General features: G+C 39.0%; 1 protein-coding gene across 2 annotated transcripts in view; it reads right to left on the minus strand.

Moving 5' to 3' along the window:
• LOC124116029 (EF-hand calcium-binding domain-containing protein 4B-like) overlaps positions 1-16,157 on the minus strand; it is a 108,568-nt gene that overhangs the window by 91,028 nt on the left and 1,383 nt on the right. Inside the window, exon 2 of one of the 2 annotated variants that reach the window (XM_046477230.2) lies at positions 13,461-13,893. The gene's annotated coding sequence lies outside the window, so the exon portion shown is untranslated. Of the gene's footprint in view, positions 1-3,278; positions 3,341-13,460; positions 13,894-16,157 lie in introns of those variants that run through there. The other variant, XM_046477233.2, reaches the window with a different exon arrangement.

Raw genomic sequence — 16,157 nt, forward strand, 5'->3', positions numbered from 1 at the left:
TGTTATACTTTTATCTCATATTACCTGTGTGACCCATAAATAATGATTGTGAGTATAATCCTGCAACCACTGATTGACCTAGTCATCATTAACAGCTCATTTTAGACTCAATCAACGGACCTCAACTCTCGAGGACAATTTATAATTATTACTCATAATGCCTTGTTAACTCATCCAGGGCAGAATGTGTAATCGATTTATGACGCCGGAAAACAATTTGTTTTTTGCCAGTAAATGATATTGAATATAATGCAATGTCTAACATCATGAATATTTCTATGCTGTTTCAATGTATATTAAATATGGAAAAAATATAACATATGTACATATGCAGACTCATTGTTATATTATATGCATTGTATGCTCGATAGCAAATATACAATCATTATATTTATTATAATGAAAGCCAGCACTGTCTGTCTGTCTGTCTGTCTGTCTGTGACTGTGTATCTGTTAGTCTGTGTGTGTCTGAGTGAGAGTCTGTGTGTCTGTATGTTTGTTCTGCTTATAACTCTTATAACTCCAGGCTGTTTGCAAAGTTTTGTAATGTGACAATTTAAAGGGGGGCTATACTTGGTCAAAATGGCAGTCCCAGCCAGTTTCTTTCAAGTCAATCAAACACCACATGTTTGTCTTCTGTATTAGTTACAGGTGTCACAAGAGGGATTACAGGCTTTCACAAGCTGAATGGGTTTGTACACCACAAGACCTACATGATCGAGGGGTGTAAAACAGGGCCTCATCTATTGCAGTCGACCTATTGGTTGCCCGACAACTCCTGTCAAACCATGTGTTGTCAGAAATAAATAAATTGTTTTGACATTTTTTGTTTCCTGTTTTATTATTGTTTATGGAGCCTTATCTACATTATTCAAAGAAAGATAGGAATTGGTTGAAAATAGGGGTATGCTTTACATATTTGTTACATGTGTTTGGGGGGTTTTGACATGCGGGGTGTTTTATTGGAAGGGGAGCAACTAACCTGAAATCAGAGGCAGTATATCTCTCACTTAGTGGCGGTCAGGTAGCCTAGTGGTTAAAGTGTTTGCATGTCACGCGGAAGACCCAGGTTCGATTCCCGACATAGGAACAATGTGTAAAGCCAATTTTTGGTGTCCCCGCCGTGATATTGCTGGAATATTGTTAAAAGCGGCGTAAAACCATACTCACACACTCGTATGTCTCATTTTGTATAGTGCCTCTTGGCAAACACACCAAGAAAGTCTGTTAACAAAACAAAAATGGGTCAGACCTTACGAACAAGTAAATGTGAAAACAATATTACATTTATTTCAACGACATATAGCTGTAACTACAAACAAGGTCTTGATGAGAGAGAAAAACAGGAGTGATGTGTTTGAACAACTTCACAGTTACATGTCAAGATGTTTGACTCTGATTACGCTACACATGTCAACTTGTAAAGTGTCAGACAGCCCACAGAAAATGATTCATACATAAGCGCTATAAAAGACCTTACTTTTAATATGCTTTATTGCCAAAATCGAAAGGATTAGCCTCAAGTGACACTTTGACGAGGCCTTCTCCTGAGTGAGTGAGTGAGTGAGTGAGTATGGTTTTACGCCGCTTTAAGCAATATTCGAGCAATATCACAGCGGTGGACACCAGAAATGGGCTTCACACATTGTACCCATGTCGGGAATCGAACCCGGACCTTCTCCTGAAGACCCCTTAGCTGATTCAATTTACTTTTTGTTACATTTTCATTACAAATATTTCTTTTTATATTTTTCAATTTTATTGTTTCTAAGTTGATAGTGAATAAATGGTTAGTGTTGCACTTTGCATCAGCAATCCTGTAGTTATTCTCGGAGATCGAAGTTGATGGACAAATGTTTGAGCTGTGTGTGATAAGAGTTGTCCTGAGCCACGGTCAACAATTTTTACACCAAGAAAAAAGTTAAGCACCACCACTTCTATGCTATTATATCCTGGACAGTCACAGACATAACATGAACGGGAGATGGGTGCGGTCTGTGATCCATGTATTACTGTAAATCTTGAAATTAACGCGAGCATGAAAAAATTGCGAAAAATGCGAGTGGTCTTTGCTCGCATTATTTAACATTGCATTTAAGTCTCCAAATGACTATCAACAATTAGACGGCATCACTGCACAGTTTGGATAGCGGAAATACCAATTTGAATATAAATACAAACACAGTTTATTGAGCAGCAGTTGTAACAAGTATATAATAATGTCATTTAAACAATAGGAATAACACAAAGGGCATCTGGTGAGTTATCACTGCTGGGATCAAGAGTTCTACCCTCTTGTTTATGCTTGTTGACACCTTCTCCTTATACCAATCTGTGAACTGTTCTTGGTTCAATTATTATATTGCCTTTGAACTTCCTTAATGCCAGTCATCAGAGTTAACTTATAAACTGTGTTGTTTTAAAGAATACACTGTTTATTGTTTTAATGGAAGTGCTTTATTCAGGACTAATTTGCTGTTTGATTGGATTAAGGTAAGGATATATATCATTCCACTGGGGATGGGGTGGGGGGAGTCGCATTAATATTGAATCGCATTTTTGGCAAGGGGTCAGCAGTCGTATTAATTTGAAGACGCATTAATTTCCAGATTTACAGTATTTGTATCTGACATTAATCTCACTTTGAAAATCGTCTAGGATACCCCCTTCTGAATAGTTTCTGAAGATGGACACAGGTACTGAGTCAGGTCGATGCAAAGAAGAGGAGGAAGTAACTGAAAGAGTACAGTAAACTATGTTTATAATGAACACGCTTATAACCAACTGACGGATATAACAAACTTATTTTTGGGTCCCGGCCACTTGCAGTATAATATATGCTTTGTATATGCTTATAATAAACTACGGTTATAACGAACCAAAAATTTGCAGCCTTATTAGAGATCATTATAACCGTAGTTTACTGTAGTTAAATAACTTGCCCAAGGACCTAGTACTGAGTCAGATATCCCAACTGTGTTATCATTCTCATAACGATACCTGTTCCACTGTTCATGTTCATGTTCATAGCCAGTCTCTTCATCTTCTATTACAGAACCTAATTATTGTCATGTTCAGCAGTCTCATTGAATTCACTAATGAATTAAATCATTTCATTATTCATTTTCTTAATAAATTCATCAACATCTTACAAGGCCCAACATTTCCTCCCAACCTCAGTTATATATTTTTTTCTTACAATTATATCACTTTGGACAACTTTGACATGTCATTTGAAGTGAAGTTAGGCCCAGGTGTGTTAACGATTTACATCTTACCTGAGCCTGTGTTGTCAGACATTGCGCACAGGTGTCAGCCAGGGAATATACCTGCAGATCCCCTCATGTTACAAGGTTAGCCAGATAACCACACTGCAACACGCTACGCTCTGCAGTAACATGTATACCGTACTTCATGTAAAAGACACCGGGATAAATAGACACCAACTCTCTAATTGAATGTCAGGTCTCCAACAGAAAACAGATCTCCAAAAGACACACCGGATCTCTAATTGAATGTCAGGTCTCCAACAGACACCAGATCTCCAAAAGACACACCGGATCTCTAATTGAATGTCAGGTCTCAAATAGACACCAACTCTCTAATTGAATGTCAGGTCTCCAACAGACACCAGATCTCTTATTGAATGTCAGGTCTCAAACAGACACCAAATCTCGAATTAAATGTCAGGTCTCAAATAGACACCAACTCTCTAATTGAACGTGAGGTCTCCAACAGACACCAGATCTCCAATAGACAGCAGATCTCTAATTGAATGTCAGGTCTCAAATAGACACCAACTCTCTAATTGAATGTCAGGTCTCCAACAGACACCAGATCTCCAATAGACACCAGATCTCTAATTGAATGTCAGGTCTCAAATAGACACCAACTCTCTAATTGAATGTCAGGTCTCCAACAGACACCAGATCTCCAATAGAAACCAGATCTCTAATTGAATGTCAGGTCTCAAATAGACACCAGATCTGTAATTGAATGTCAGGTCTCAAATAGACACCAACTCTCTAATTGAATGTCAGGTCTCCAACAGAAAACAGATCTCCAATAGAAACCAGATCTCTAATTGAATGTCAGGTCTCAAATAGACACCAGATCTGTAATTGAATGTCAGGTCTCAAATAGACACCAACTCTCTAATTGAATGTCAGGTCTCCAACAGACACCAGATCTCTAATTGAATGTCAGGTCTCCAACAGACACCAGATCTCCTACAGACATGAGATTTCAAACAGATGTCAGGTCTCAAATAGACACCGGATCTCCAATAAATGTCAGGTCTCCAATAAATGTCAGGTCTACAATAGATGTCAGGTCTCAAATAGACCCCAGATCTCCAATAAATGTCAGGTCTCCAATAAATGTCAGGTCTACAATAGATGTCAGGTCTCAAATAGACCCCAGATCTCCAATAAATGTCAGGTCTCCAATAAATGTCAGGTCTCTAATAGATGTCAGGTCTCAAACAGACACCCAGTCTCCATTTGCCACCAGATATGCAATAGATGCCAGATCTCCGATAGATGTCACGTCTCAAATAGACACCTCGTCTGCAATAGATGCCTTGAGGTTGGTCCTCCAATAGAGATTAGGTAAAAAATAAAATGTTTGCTTGGAAAAAGACACTGGGAATACAAAATATTCCCGGTGTCCAACAGATGCCTAAGCTCAAGGTCTCTATGACAAACCTGGACTCTAATAAACACAGGGTGTTCAACAGGTCCGGGGCTCCAATAGACATCAGGGTCTCTTACGCCCTCCTTTCAATACGACCACGAATATCCCAAATCGGAAACTTTCAAAATTCGTGATGATTCGGCCAATAATGCAAACTTTTGTGGAGAATCGGTAGGTGGTACGAAGCAGTTACAACAAACGTACGACAGAGTTACGAAAACTCGTGGCTAATTGGGTTGAAAAATATTAAAAATGCCAGGAATGGTTAAGAAACATGTACAAATTACAAGATTCACATACGGAGCATGCACGAATTGTAACAATCACCTACGACTAAGTTACGAATATGCCGAATGCATGTACGAATGCAGGACAATCGCAACAAATAAGACACGACTAATACTACATATTTACAAATAATTTGCGAAAATTGGTACTTTTCCTGACACTTTGGCATATTCTTGGGTCCCGAAAGGCTGGCCAACCCATTATTTCCACCATGGAGTTTCAACGGAGAGCATGTGTTGCTCTTACTTAATTCTTAAATGATTCGTAGTTGACTCGGGACATTCATGGCTGTCTCGAGATGTTTTCAGGTTGACGACAAAAAATGTTGGGAGCTGTTACGGAACATAAGAATTAATTACGAATGGATTACGATACAGCCATGAAATTGCAATTCAAGGAACCTTCCACAAGAGTTTTTGAAAAACAAAAACTTTCTCGCCGATTCGACAAATTTCTGCGAACTGTACGAATGTTTGGGAGTCAAATAAGATTCATTTAAGAACTTCAAGAAATGATTGAGATTTATCTACGAACATGAAAAATTTCCAATTCGGGTCATTCGGGATATTCGTGGTCATAGTGAAATGGGGGCATTATGGTCATTGTGTCTATGATCCCCTAACTTCCAGTACCAAAATAGACGCTAGGTCTCGCACACCTGTTCCACAAAGTGATCTTATGACTGTCATATGTCCATGTTAAAGCAGGTCATTACAAGTCTACAAAATTACACCCGAAGTGTCTATTAGAGGAAATATGGTACATATCTCGGACTCTGTATCAAGGTTTCTCTACATACGAGCATGTTTGATAGGTATAGTTTTTACACACTTATTTATATCTATTGATTATTCTCTACTGTGACCTGAAAGTCACGACAGTGTTTTAACTGTTACTATATATACACATTATCTGCCACTCCTGTCAGTGTTGCAGCATGTAATGAGTTCATTGACCATAGTAAATAAATATCCCCATTGTTGCACAAGCTTTGTAGGTGAGGTGAACTGGGGTTTAAAGTCACATCCAAGATTATTGCACTTATATAGTGACGTACATGCACGTACGTGTGTGTTTGTGTGGCTGCTTGTACTAGTCCTGACAGATGTCCATTTATAGTGCTAGCACACTGAGATACCATGCCACAGTTCAACATGAATACCCCACTCAGACACAGTATACTGACTCCAAGCCAACAGTCCTTGTTTTAGCCCCTTAATGCTGAGCGCCAGACAGGGTAACAAGAAGTACCATGTTTTAACGTCTTTTGGTATGACGAGAGTGGGGATCGAAGTCCGGACCTTCCTCTCTCCAGGCGGATGCTCTACCACTAGATCACAGAGGTGGTCCACAAGCTTTGTAAGAGAGTTGGTGGTTTATAGAAACTAGTTAATAAAAAAGGCAAAATCACCTAGATTTAACCAAAAAATAATTATGCAAGCCCTTAACAGGCTTTACTACCAGACACATTAATGTCCCAAAGGCGAGATCTTTTTATTTTATTTTTTCTATTTTGTTATTTTATTTTATTTTATTCTATACTCATCTCAGCAGGTACAGCATATATATATATATACATGTCAATACAATTGTGGTACATGGTATTCAAGAAGTGTACAGCTTTTCCTACATCTAAATTCTTGCCTACATCTAAAGTCAACGTGACTGTATCAGTGTGTATTACAGATTGTTTTTTAAACAAAGAGTGGAAGGAAGACCAGGAACTGAAAAAGTGTTTGCATCACAAAGCCTTTATAATTGTCATGTTAATTCCGCCATGTTTTTGGGGGTTGAGACATTATTTGTCTTTTCACTTTATCCGGTTTTCCCTTCCATACAAATTGAAAACATCTTTTCTGAAAAGTACCTATAACATCTTTTGGAGGATTGGGTATGGAATAAAAACATGATTCAATTTTGACAATAAGAGGCTTTTTAGGACTATATTTCTACCTATTGGAGTCAAATTTCTTACCGTCCATAGGATCATTTCTCTCTCAATTTTTTCAAGCTTTATTTTATAATTATCCTCCACAATATTATCTAAATAATCTTTATCTCTTGGTCACCTTGACGACAGCCTCTTAATACCTTAAAAAAAGGGACTCGCAAATCCTACTACACTAGATTCCATGCCATTAAAAAATGTTGACACCCATTTTTGAATACTTGGTCCAAATTGAAAGAATTTTCGTGCATTAATAATAGAAGTTCTATTTACCGTATCAAAAGCTTTCTTGAAATCTATTAACATCAGTTGACCTGGGATTTGATAACTTTCCGTGGAATCCATTAAAGGCTAGATCTTATGTTTGTTGGATGAGCTGGATTGAATTATGCAATAGTACAAAAAAGTGAAACTTTAGAGGGAACTTTTTGGAAACTATTACAAGCAAAAAGAAATCAATCTCATTAAAATCAGACCTCAGTTCTCGCTACCGCTAAACAAAGATCTGAAGACATCCCATTAGGGGTCACGTCAGAACGACCTTTTATCCGACTAATCAGAGCTTTGCTTACCAGATTATGAAAGTGACAGTCGGAATGTGATTTCTAATCATGCAACCTCGAAAACTTTAACACGGGTATTCTGTACGATAGTTACAAATAAAACGACAGAATCCATACAGTCTGGACCATCTATTAGCCATTCCAGCATGTTCTTTTGTTCAGGTTTCAAATTTGTAATCAAGAATTTGTCAAAATATATTTCGAAGCATGAGAAAGATCCCTTCTGATTGGTCAATTCATTGGCTGGTCAAAGTTCGTGCAAGGTCAGTCTGACGTGACCCGTAATGGGATGTCTTCAGATCTTTGTTTAGCGGAAGCGAGAACTAAGATTTGATTTTAATGACATTGAAAAAGGAGTGATCCTATAAAAAATCTTGGGGTTTGGTGACTGAGAAATAATCCATAATTCCAGTGAATGTTGTTTTACGCCACAGTCAAATCTGGACCAGGTAACCAGTGGTTGATAGCATGAGCAACTATCCATGTCATCAAGGTACGATAAAACATCAAGCCATGTCAGACATACCTTATTATTCAGCTCTTCTGACAATCACATCATATCTGACATTCGTTACGCTTTATAAATTGTGGTCACTTCCTAGATTGAATCTGGATGTTGAAACTACCAGGGGCTGTAATCCTGAAGGATTTAGAAGCTGTGGACATTTTATACACTTATCTGTGTCATCTCAGAATAGTTAAATAGCTAATCCAAAACACTGCTCGAATATTGTATTGGCCCTTTTAAGATATTTTCACCAATCAAATACAAGTACATATGTAATATACATAGTTTGAGTGAGAAGTAGGACTGGGACGAGTCCAAATTTACATTACTACCAAGGTACCCGACCCCCTATTACCCGACTCTACCCAGGTACTCGCTGTAGATCTCCAGTTGCGTACCGTATATGACCGCGTATAAGCCAAATTTTGAGGACCAGAAAAAATATTCTGTAGAAAGGGGTCGGCTTATCCACGGGATACACTTTCATGATTGTATTTTTCAGATCGTGAACAAACTGTCCGATTGAGAAAAAACTACTTAGATACAAACATAAAACGATCTGATCATGCAAGTTGACAGAAGCCTTTTATCATCCAAAACTGGCTCCCACAGGAGATATCGCTTGGGTGAGATCAAGCGATATCTACACTGTAGATATCGCTGCAATATCTACACTGTAGATATCGCTGCAAAGAAATTGCATCACAATCCTTTGCAGACCATTGTGACATCATTGGTTACCATGATGTCACAATCAAATGACATCACTAATGGCAAGTACGGCTGTTAGCAGTACTGTTTACACTAAGACATTGCTTATTACTGTCTACAAACTGAAAAAGTTGGAAGAATGATGTTGGATGATAAATAAAATCTCACCCTCGTGTCTTTTGATATAAAATATATTAACACTCGTTGATAAAAGCCTCGGAGTTTTCCAACTCATGTTGATATATTTGATATCAAAAGACACGAGGGTGAGATTCTCTATATCTTTACTCAAACATACAAAAGCCAGAAGGAATTGGTGCATAGTCAGAAAGAAAAGTGAACATTAACTGAGCTGTTGTGTAACCATGGAGTGTGGCTGTTATTGCCATTAAACAATATGTTACGTGACTAACCAATGGCGGATCGAGCATTTATAAAAGGGAGGGATCCAAATTATCAAAATCCTCTCTCAGTCAGTTTTACTGCCAACAACATACTACCGTATATCGCTGTGTATAAGGCGAGTTTTTCGTACCTAAAATGAGGGGGCTAAGAAGGGGGGTCGTCTTATACACGGAGTCGAAGATCTCACATTTTTTTCCACTGGCGATGTCAACCGGCGTCCGATAGCCAGCCCAGCATTTGACAATAAAACTTCGCATTTCGTCCTAAATAACTGTTCAAATAACTATTTCCATACATAAACATGATTTGTATCTCTTTTCCTTGAATAAAGTTTAATAATTTCTGCAAATAAAGTTGAAATGACCCTCTCCTCGATGCAGATTGTCAAACCAGCTGACACGGTAAAACAATCAACATCCGTGAGTAGAGAGCCGGAAGTACCGGTGATCATTTGCATATTGCACATGTGACTATATTCATTTGGTTTTCAAAAGGGGGTTGGGGGGTTGTTTCAGAGGGGGTAGTTCACCTGACCCGAGCTACCCGTCCCAGCCCTACCTAGTGAGAAGTGGAGCAATGAACAGGATGTAACAAGACAATGTCTCAGTCACCAGGCTGCCCAACCCTAGCTTCATTGAGTCCATATCAAACGAGAGAATGCAAAAAATAGTCTACAATCAAACTGCAGAGGTCTTTCATTTTTTAAACATGCAGTGGTATCAACAATATGTTGGGACATGTTACCTGGAACAATTTTATGGTATCGTACTAGTGTATCAATCCAAGGTATTTTTGGGTCAGAAGTCATAGAAGCAGTGTTTGAAATATAAAAAAATGCCCGGCTGCCATCAGGACCCACAGACTTTAGAAGCTGCACACCCTGGCTAAACTCTTCAGGCCCTCATTAAACAAAAACTGCAGCTTATTGTGAGAAATAAATCTACAGAAAATTTACTGCAGGCCATAAGCAAAAGGACCCATAAAAATTCAAAACCACTGGCTTGACTTGAAATCTACTTGCCAGGTGCCTTCAGGTAGGTGCGTCACGCCGAAGACCTGGGTTTGATTCCCGATATGGGTACAATGTGTGAAGCCCATTTCTGGTGTCCCCCGCCGTGATATTGCTGGAATATTGCTAAAAGCGGCGTAAAATCACACTCACTCACTCACTCAGGCAGGTGCTTATTTCAAACAGTGGGTAGAAGAGGTTTAACTTTCTGTGGTGTGCATATGTGTGTTTGTGTGTAATGTAATGTGTGTGTGTGTGTGTGGGGGGGGGGGGGGGGATGGAGAGGGGAAGGAAGAGGAGTCAGGTTTTAGGGGTTTACCCTTTTCAGTCCTTATCAGTCCTATTCAGTCCTGTTATCAAGGACATGATTTTAGCTTTAGCAATACTCCTTCACTATAACAGGACAAACAGGACACTTCCATGGATCACTCGTACCGAACATTCCTTTCCCACCCACTCAGTATTATATGAAGCAATATTAATCATAACACTGGCACCTATATCGGACGTGTCAGTCACGGAAGTCTCTATCCAAATATCAACAAAATACAATCTGCTCCAATCAATAGTCACATACATTTCTGATTCATTTCAGTGCAACAGGTTTCGGCCATATTGTACAGAAACCATTCACATCACCAACATGGTTAATACAACAACAGGCTGTGTGCATGTAACAGCTTACAGTCATCTGATGCATGTGTCTTGAGTGCCTTGTGTCTGACACCACCAAGTTGACCTAGTGATGTCCTGTCATTGTCGTCATCATAATAATCATCTTAACGATCATCATCATAACTGCAATCACAATCATCATCATCATCATCATCATCATCATCATCATCTGCATCATCATCTGCATCACTTGGGGCTTTCCTCCTCCATCAAGCTGGGGGGGCACGGGTGGCACAGTTGTCTAAGGTGCCACGATTTGCTGTGCAGAGTTCCATCCCTTGGGCACGCCAGAAACCTATGATTGTGGGCTTCGAATCCCAGTTTGCCCTGATTATGTTTCTAGGTTTGTCAGCACCATACCCGTGCTCGTGGGTTTCATCAAAGTGGTAAACGTCTGAAACCTGCATCACTTCGGGCTTTCCTCCCACATTAAGCTGACACGCCGCGATATAACTGGAATAATGTTAAAAGTGGCGTCAAACCAAACTCACTCACTCCATCAAGCTGACATCATAACCATCATAATAAAAGATCCACAGTATTTATTTATTAGAGATGTCATGATATTCATATCATGATACGAGAGACAGGATATGAAATGAATCGTGATATGTAATTTGTGCTGTTTTTATGCGCTGCTCCATGTGGCTTGGCTAACACATCAAAAGGTTTGTGTTTAACTCATATGACTGGTTAATCTTGACTCTTTCTAATGGTATTATGCAATCGCGTTTTGCATTTTGCTTAGTGATGGGTGTTAATAGGCGGTAATGCTAGCCTTAGTAGTTATCAGCAGTATGAAAGAAACGCAACATTATTTGGATAATGAGCGATGCATTTTTTCGTATTTTATGAAAATATGAATCTTACCTACAGCCCTGCTGATATGTTTTGATGAGTTTCCAGATGATCGGTACCAATGAATGTCTAGACAGATGGACAAAGGATGCATGCATCAGGGGTAGAAACTAACATTTTCAGTCCTCTAGTCCTTATAATGATAGCATATAGCAAAACCCTTAAAACTGTCAAATTTCTACTAGTCCTTATGATAACTTAACTATTGGCAAGTTTGGCAAGGACTACATGACTATTGCCATTCATATTGACTTGTCATTGGCAATTAACATCATTAAGTACAGACAATTCAATTCTTTGTTTCAGATATTTGTGCTAAATATTAGACTAACATATAGTCTCTGAAATGAACATATCATACAGAAAAAACAGTTGTTCAGTTATCTTAATAAAAATCTAATAAAAAGGGAGCCCAGTGATTCTCTTCATTTTCAGATACTGCAGTAATCTAGACTTGCCAAACATTATAGACTTGTATGGGCTGTAGTTGATATAAATGTATCAGGGTCTGTAAGACAGACTATGCTAAATATGTCAAGAATTCATAGGAAAACAAAATGACAAAAACCTTGATCTTCACGATCTTAGGGTTCATTGTCTAAATTAAAAATTAAATAAACATTTTAATGAATAAAAATAAAACCAAGGCATTGAATCTCACTGGATATGTAGTCAAGAATTTACACTTTCAACAAAGACAGCCACCAAACAAAATGTGCTGCAGTGTTGACATTCCAATAATTTCTACTAAAGTCCAACAATTTGAACTAAATATGTCATAATAAGGAGAAATATATAAACCATTTCAGATCTCTCAGTCTGGCAATATCAGAGGAAAATAAGTATACAAAGCTAAATCTGCCTTTAGGGAGAATGAATGTGCATGGTTAAAACAAGGTCAACATATCTGAAATTTGTAAGGAATGTAATAAATGTGTTGAATCTCATAACAAATTGAATTAAAGTTTAAACAAAAATGACAGTAATTGCCACAAGAAGCTTTTTCAATATGGCTGTCATAGTGGCCATATTGAAAATCAGATTTGGACTTCCTTAACACGTTCTAATAAATTGGGGTGTTATCATTGGTGGGAATAAGTATGTGAAGTTTAAACTTCATTCGTTCAATACTTTCTGAGAAGATGCTGACTAGAGAACACACAATGCATGACAGATACACAGGCCATGACATAACTCTCTTGACCATGCTCACCTTTTAGTCAGGTGAGCTAAAAAACATCTTTTCAGTTAAAAAAAAATGGTCTGGCCAAAAAATGATTGTTTCCCCTGTGGCTGCTATGAACATGTATTTTTCACACAAGATTTGTTTGTTTGTTTGTTTGTTTGTTGTTTAATGCTGCACTCGGCAATGTTCCAGCTATATGGCGCTGTCTGTAAGTAATTTAGTCTGGACCAGACAATCCATTGATTGACATCGTGAGCATCAATATATGCAAATGGGATACAATGACATGCATCAACCAAGTCAGCAATCCTGACCACCCAGTCCTGTTAGTCACCTCTTACGACAAGCATAGTCACCTCTTACGACAAGCATAGTCACCTCTTACGACAAGCATAGTCACCTCTTACGACAAGCATAGTCACCTCTTACGACAAGCAAAGTCGCCTTTTACAGCAAGCATGGGTTGCTGAAGACCCATTCTACCCCGGATCTTCACAGGTGTTTTCATACATGAATAAATAATCAACATTGTAAGTATCTTTATAGAAACTTACTGACATGACAAGATGTAGCAAGTTTAAAATAACACATTTTCCACAAACACTTCCACTCACCTGAAGAGTCCTGATAAGCTACTGATATGTTCCCTGCGTCTCAAACAAGGGAATCTTCCAATTCTTCACTTCATCACCTGTGATGGTTTATTTGTCCAAAGCCACTTGTTTACACATGGTTTTGGCTACAAAGCCTTGTTCAATGTCAAACACAATTTGGGATGGAAATCAAGAGATAACACTTTCCTGCCAGTGAATTTGTTGTGACACTGACAATATTAATTGCCTGGTGATACCACCACAGCAAATTCCTCCACCTGATACAAGTAAACTTTATTGATTCATGGGAAGATGTCAGCCAATATTCTTCTTCATTCAATGTATCTTCATTTAAATAGCTACATCAGCTGGATTGATTCGTTCCGTGATGTTTCCGAGGTTATAAAGGATTTCCACTATTTCAACAGGTGGCTGAAACATATTGTTGTCACACCTGTAATCAAGATACAAAACAAGTAATTATCACCACGGAACTTGCCCCTCGGCTGTCACCATTATCTGTAGGACCTGTCACTGTTTCACTTATCATTGTGTTTTTTTTGGGTTTTTTTGTTTAACGCTGCACTCAGCAATATTCCAGCTATATGATGCTGTCTGTAAATAATCAAGTCTGGACAAGACAATCCAGTGATTGACATCATGAGCATCGATCCCCGCAATTGGGATCGATGACATGCAACAACCAAGTCAGTGAGCCTGACCACCCGATCCCGTTAGTCGCCTCTTACGACAAACATAGTTGCCTTTTACGGCATGCATGGGTTGCTGAAGACATATTCTACCCCGGATCTTCACGGGGAGCTATACATTGTGACATTTCGAAGATGTGTAGTTGTTTGGTTTGTTGCTAAGGCCACACCCAAAAACCGAAAACATCATGGTGGCTTTTATTATTTGGAAACTTGTGTGGGTTGTTGTTTTTGTCGTGACACATGGGTATCTGGTGATGGCAATGTGAGGGTTCCTGTTTATGTGGGTGTGGATGTGGGCATGTCTGTCTGGGCATGGATGTGGTCTATAGGGCAATGTCTGAAATAACTGCCAGCCACCATGCCAGTGGCTAGTAAGTCTTTGGTCGGGCTGAATTTTGACTCCACCTGCCTGACTGTCTGGCACAGAATTTTAAGACTACTTATGTATTTAGTTTTATCATAATTCCTTGTAGATTCTAAAATGATATATAGTTTTGCATTATTTCAACTGATCAAAATGCGATTTGTGTCTTCTTTTCATGATTTTTTAATATTACAAGTCCACCAATCTGATTAAAATCAGACCTTTTACACTCGTATGACAAATCTCAGTACAAAGATCTCAGGACACCTCCATAGATCATGTAAGACAAACTTTCTAATCAATCAATCAGCAACAAAGTTTCTACATTTTTGGTACGAGCATACATGTACATATGCATCTTTGGAACGAGTGAGCAATCATTCAGACCAGCATGTTTGATATCTGTATCTCAAAAACAAACTAAAAGTCAAGTTCTGTACATAGATAAACAAGGCTGTACCACCATATTGTTGCAGATATGTAATACACCCTTTTATTTCTGAGCACAAAGGCAGTTACACACAAAACAAGTTATGATAAATATTTGTGTATATTCTTAGTAGGTCTTTATCAAACAAACTGAACTTCACTCAAGGTTCATCTGATGCAATCTTTTATGGAGGTGTCCTCAGATCTTCACACAGTGAGGCATTGTATCAGGGTAAAACATGATCATAATGATATTGCACTTAATGAGGGAGTTAGGCTTAATGCTGTTTCAGCTGAACAGTGGACATGGTGGAGGAAAGTCCAAATTAAATGATGCAGATCAAAGACATGTAGCCCTTTGGTGAAACCCACTGGCATGGGTACGGTGAAACCCACGAGCATGGGTATGGTGAAACCCATGAGCACAGGTATGGTGAAACCCACGAGCATGGGTATGGTGAAACCCATTAGCACAGGTATGATGAAACCCACAAGCACATGTATGGTGAAACCCACAAGCACAGGTATGGGGAAACCCACAAGCACAGGTACGGTGAGGCCTACAAGCATGCAAATGATGAAACCCACGAGCACAGGTATGGTGAAACCCATGAGCATGGGAACGATGAAACCCACAAGCACAGATATGGTGAAACCCATGGTCACTGGTATGGTGAAACCCACGAGCACAGATATGGTGAAACCCATGAGCACAGGTATGGTGAAATCCATGAGCACAGATATGGTGAAACCCACGAGCACATGTATGGTGAAACCCACAAGCACCAATATGGTGAAACCCACGAGCACATGTATGTTGAAACCCACGAGCACAGGTATGGTGAAACCCATGTGCACAGGTATGGTGAAACACACAAGCACAGGTATGGTGAAACCCACAAGCATGGATATGGTCAAACCCACAAGCACAGGCATGGTCAAACCCATGAGTACAGATATGGTCAAATGAGGCCTGGGACGAGTCGAAATTTACTCCCCGGGTACCCGACCCCTTATTACCCGACTCTACCCGGGTATCCACTGTAGGTCTCAAGAGTTGGGAACACAATGTCTAATTGGGAATAGTTTAACTGTAGCCCTGGCAAAAACTGTTAAGAGACATGTATGAAACCAGAGACCACATAGATATATGGTCTCATGAAACGATCAAATCATGCATACACTGAAGTTGACTAATGTTTTTCCTTTGCT

Source organism: Haliotis rufescens, unplaced genomic scaffold (genome assembly GCF_023055435.1).
Source record: "Haliotis rufescens isolate VD_foot unplaced genomic scaffold, xgHalRufe1.0.p SCAF_6, whole genome shotgun sequence".
NCBI lineage: Eukaryota > Metazoa > Mollusca > Gastropoda > Lepetellida > Haliotidae > Haliotis > Haliotis rufescens.